We start from the raw sequence: 5,730 nt of genomic DNA on the forward strand, positions 1-5,730 counted from the left end.
AATTCTTCAGTGGGACTTCTGAGCGTCTTCCATGGCTTTCTACTCGTTCCCACAGATGGTGCCAATATGATGGGATTCATATATGAAGCGAAGATGATATATAAGAAGGGGGACTTTCGTGTTTGCTTACTAGGGTTTTTGGATGATGCCCTTGTGCAGATCCCTTAGCTCCCATTTTTATATCAAAAGGGGGTAGCTGCAGTACTGATGAATTGCGTGTGAGACCCAAATTTCGTCTCGCCGGGACCCGAATGTGTGCGTGCTAATCGCACGGCTTGGGAGTGTCCACCTTCCCGGGGGAGGCGCGACGGACACGCATGAGAAGAAGTCGCCACTATCGGTGTACGACTCGAAGGTCGAGGGCCGGTGAGTTGCCCAGGTCTAGGGGTTATAATACACCAAGATTGCTAAGGCAAATGGTCTTGCGGAACCAGGGTTTTCGAGTTCGGAGGTTTTGTTACATGCGAGTGTATATCCTACACGCCCTATCGATACTCTAGTTTGTCTAGGATTTACCATTTTTAATTTGTTTACCACTTGATTAAGTTTTGCTCATCTCACTCGGTTTGACACCGTAAATTCGTGAAAACAATTGATTTGGGCTAAGAGCCTCGGAGAGGAGCGGATCCTCGTCTCAGAGGGTCGGTCCACTATTTTTGCGTCATGGCTGACCAGACTAGGATGGCTGATTCACCACATGGACCGGGCTTGCGACTCGTGTGGTCTTGCCCGTCTCGGGGTCCCATGAACCGACTCAATCGATTTCGACTCTTAGACCTCGTGCTCATCGACCAGGATTGTTACATAAATGAATGTACAAATAAATACCTCGCAATGTGCTCTCAAATAGTAAGTACAAATTATAACAAGTGGATCCCAGTCGACTCGCGTTCGGCCAATATTTCACTCCTGCTTACAGTGAGATTGGAAAGATCGAAATTGAAATTAATGCGACGTGGGCTCATGAGAGTTGGAGGTCAGGTCCAACCGAACCAATGGGTCCCAGGAGGACTGAGGGGTAGTTGAGATGTCCGCGAGATTGGTCGTGCTCCCGGGTGATAGTCTAATCCCTATTCACGCTCTCAAATCCAAATCGTCCTCCGCTTAGATACTACTCGGATCAAATTGGTGACTTGAGGCTAGACCCTATGCCGTACTCAAGTTGTGGGTGCTCGGTGTGTGGGAGTGTTGGACCCCGTGATAAATGGTTTGGAGAAGTTGGACCCTGTGTGAACCGTATCCGATGGGTTTGGGCTTGAACCACCACAAAACAGACAGAAACATATAAAAACAGATAAAATAGACAAGTTGTACGCTAATTACCATGTTTACATGATTATCAAATTATGAACCGCGGTTACTAAACATTCCTTTAACCGAAACAGACAAACAGAACGAACATGCATGATGATTGGCCATGGGCAGTCTTGGAAGGGCATATAGCATTCGGCTTTGCTTAGAAAGGATTTGACAGTCATGATGTCTGTCGTTGAGCTTTGAGTGTGTGGGTTTGTTTTAAGTTGATCTGTTTTGCGACATTAAGGGCTTAACAAATTATGACAGAAGTGTGTTATTGCTTGAAACCTGAAACTTGAGATTTTACCCAATTGTTTCCCCATGTTCGATTATGTCGGGTGTGTGATTTGTCCAGTTTGGTGTTTTATGATGAATAAACCCGATCTAAACATAAACTTAGGGAATGGGAACACGAAACACCATAGGGGCACCACGGCTTTTGCTCATGCCCTATGAAGGGCCGGACAACCTTTCACGGACCGTCCCCGCTCGCATCTCCGGTCCACCTCCCTAAGTGCCCGAGTTTATGTCGGGATGACAGAAACATATAGACAGGAAAGGGAAGGTAAGATGAGTGACAACTGCACCTGGACTGGTGCCCACCCCTTTCCTAATTCAATGTGTTTTGATCATCCTAATACCTAAGGTGTCAGCGGATCATGAAGCGATGGTCGTGCCTTTGAACCGGAAAATTTGTATGTGTGTATGAAAGTCGAGACTACGTGACACAGACTATTAAAAGTCGGTAACCGATGTCGACTGATCCATTTGATCCACGGGGTCGTGTGAACCCCAAAAGAGCCAAGAGACCGGTCGTTTCGCCCGGAAGTGGTCTAAGGAGAACTCGTGCCTTTCAACTCGAGCCACTTCAAATTGGGCCCAAACTCAGGTCAAGATAGACGAGTACTTTCTAAATGGGCATGATCACCAGTTCATGACTCGTCGACTGGCTTACAAGTTATTAGTCGATTCGTAAGTTTATTCGAAAAGTCGAGTTGGTTTTATTAGCAAAGTGAAACATCCCGATTGCTATGTTTGTGGGATTGATTAATATGAGTGAATTTTCCGAATGCTTTTGTTTGCGGGTTTCGACCCATTAAGCCGCCCGTTGATGGATTGCTCGGTAAGGGCTCTAATTCCCGACTGATCCTGAATTAAATTTGATTTTAAACCGACTTTATGTGATTAATCTGGTACACGTGGGGTTTTAATTAAAACGACAATGGACACTTCAAAAGACATGAATCATGCGCATACAATCACATCAAGCTCATCGAATTCACTCATCAAACATCGAAAGACCTATCTCATGATATTAAGGTAGATACTAATACTTAATCCCAAGAGGTTCTCAGGATGTGCTAGCTCGGAAGATCCTCGACTACTACGGACCAAGGCGGCCTTCAAGTCGGGACTCAACCTAAGCCTAGGTAAGTCTCCACATCGCCTTCGAGTCAATCCACACTTATTCCTTCTCATGACTCCTCATTGCTCGTCTTCTCCTCCCAAGCTCGGGATGACATGCAAAAGCAAGAAAGAAAAGCGAAAGGGTCGGGGCAGAGGCAAATACACGAGTCATGAACAAGATCAAGATAGAAGAACTTAGCAAAATGAGCTCTATGTACCTAGGATCTGGTCATGAAATAAAAGTCCCGTAACTTGACTCTAGAGTGCCCGAATCGGTATAAAATGTAAGGGAAAATGACCCCAAGGTATCCAAACACGACAATGGCCCATTTTATGGTGTAAAGGCAATCAAAACAAAGAAGCAAATTCTTTAATCGTCTATGACCAGCACATGAAAACCCCCTAGATCGAGTTATGAGCAACAAGAAATGCAAGGCATTAGAGAGTCACCTATAATCTATCCAAACTTATATTCAAGATCAAACATAATCAATCATGGGGCAACCAGCTAAACAAGCGCACAGAACAACCCGAAAATTAATTGCCCGAATACTCTTCTCACTCTTTGACTCTTCATCCATATCAACCATCTTCAAGATCCAATTATATATCACCATCTATCATCATTTCATTTCAGCCACTAGATAATCATGCTTTCAAACTATTTAATTCGAATCCAAGACAATCAAATATTTCAAAGAAACATTGTACCTCTCAGCACATTCCATGAACAACCTTAAATCATTGAAGCGGAGCCATAACCTCTCAAGTAGGTCAAGGAATTAGCACACGATTTAGCCGAAACCTCAGACACGAACTCAAGCCATGGAAGTCAAGTGAAACAATTCGGAAGTAGTCCAATAATATGACGACATAACCCAGCTCCTATCGGAAACACAACGTTTAATCAACCAATGGTGTCAAGCACATCCAAATTGATTAAAGACATTAAATAATTCAGCTCATGTCTCAACCACTATCTCAAGCTGTCAACATCGATTAAAGACAACCCCAATCCACCCAAGGATAACAACATAATTCGGCTCACACTCAAGCATAACACGAAGTCTAGTGAAATCAAGCAAAACACCTCCCTATCATCCTGAGAATAATTTAACAGCTCAATTACACATAACCAACAGATTTCGAGATTGGAGAAGTTCACCTAGCGTTATCTATTGAGTGTTGTCGAGCTGCTGAACAACACATGAGACTGTCTTGGTGACTTGTCAACGTGGACTGGACCTGCAAATGGAAAGAAAAAGGGAAGCACAGTAGGAAAAGACAAAGACAAGCATATATAAAGAAAACGCGGATGAAGGAAATGAGAATAGAAAAGGAAATGGGGGCTTAGCTTGAATTAGAGATGGGCTTGCTTTCAACAGAGGGGCGGCAATACAACACCATAATGGAGAGAAGGAGCAGCACACCAGTGACTTGAACGAAAGCCCGAGAGGGAAATCCACCGTCAGCTGATGGATTCGTGGAGATGATGATGGAGCGGGTCCTCTGTGTATGGATCACCTTCTGTAGAGGAAGAATGAGAGAAAAGGGATGATGTGATGGAGGTGGTGGTCTGTGATGGTTTACTGGCTTCCCTTGGCCGAGACAAAGAGAAGGAATAAGATGGAACTGGCCTCTGTTCTTCTGTGATGTTGATGAAAGTAGAAGAGAGTGGATGAGAGTTGGCGACAGATGAGAGGAGCCGAGAGGAAGTGGATGCTGGATAATGATCTCTTTTTTTTGCTCTGGACCGAGAAACCAGCTAGTAGAGGAAGATCAAAACCAACCGCAGACGAAGAGGCAGATGAAGATGGGTTGGTGGAGTTGAGATGGTTAGAACGATGATTAAGCTGCAGAAGAGGTGCAAAAGGAGGAGGAGGAGATGGAGCTGGACATGGCTCAGTCATGATGGATGAAGATGGCTAAGAGGTTGGCTGCGGCAGAAAAAACGCAGAGCAGAAGAGGGAGGAAGGGTTGGATGTTGTAGGGGATCTATCAGTTGTAGCTTGCAGTCGAAGATTGAAGAAGAAGAAGAAGAAGAAGATTGACGGTGATGGTTTGTTTGCTGCAAATGAAGGAATAGGGAATGGGCACAACAGAAGCTAGAACAGCAGAACGAGTAGGTTTCAGCTTTCAAGAAATTGAAGAAGACAAAGAAAAGAAAAGAATGAAAGAAAAGAAGATTAGAAAAGGTGTAGGGGGCTTGCTGCAGGATCCAAAATTACAGGGAGTTGTAGGGGATGGAAGTGACCGAAGAAATCAAAGTAGCAAGCTCAGTCAACATGCTTGCAAGCAGATGAAAAAGGAAAGAGAGAAGAAAAGGGCAAAGAAAAAAGAAAAAAAGAAAAGAATCGAAGGCCTAGCTGTTGAAAGCAGCAAGCAAGAAGATGGTCATGGTGGCAGGGGGGTCGGCCGCTTGCCATGGGGCCGACCCCTCTGTCAAATTAATTATATATATATATATATATATTTATATATATATTCATTTACTCGTTCTCGGCGCTCATTGAAATTCTGAATGACTGTTTTGAAATTGAGAAATTCGACGAATAATAGGCTCCATGATAATTTAAATTTGCATCGACGGAGATGGAATCTCGATAAAAATTGGCATCAAACCTCTGACATGCTTTCGTTGAAATTGCTCGATCATTTTCGAATTTCTCGTTTTTTCAATCAAATATCCAAAAAATAATCTGAGGCCACAGTCTCGTTCAGAAAAATTTGAGAATCGATATTATGCACAAAAACATTTTGAGTCCTGAATATAGTTTTGAATTTTGAAAAAATAGAAATTGATGCGCGTAAAGCCCAAAATTCTCATTTTTTCATTATGATATCCGAAAAATGACCATCGTTGTGTTCAGAAAAATTTGTGAATCAATATTATGCAAAGAAATATTTTTTGGTCCCAAATATATTTTTGAAATTTGAAAGATAGAAATCGATGCGTGTAAGGTCCGATATTATCGTCTTTTCAATCAGATGATCTTGGACCATTGTATTCAGAAAAATTTGTAGATC

The 5,730-nt window shown here is 43.0% G+C and overlaps 1 long non-coding RNA gene across 1 annotated transcript; it reads right to left on the reverse strand.

Moving 5' to 3' along the window:
• Window positions 1-2,501: 2,501 nt before the first annotated feature.
• LOC116205956 lies at window positions 2,502-5,139 on the reverse strand. Its single transcript, XR_004156605.1, has 2 exons — window positions 3,869-5,139; window positions 2,502-3,588 (listed from the first exon to the last, which is right to left on the reverse strand). It is a non-coding gene; the product is annotated as an uncharacterized LOC116205956 (long non-coding RNA).
• Between the last annotated feature and the right edge of the window lie 591 nt (window positions 5,140-5,730).

Source organism: Punica granatum, chromosome 4 (assembly GCF_007655135.1).
Source record: "Punica granatum isolate Tunisia-2019 chromosome 4, ASM765513v2, whole genome shotgun sequence".
Lineage (NCBI taxonomy): Eukaryota > Viridiplantae > Streptophyta > Magnoliopsida > Myrtales > Lythraceae > Punica > Punica granatum.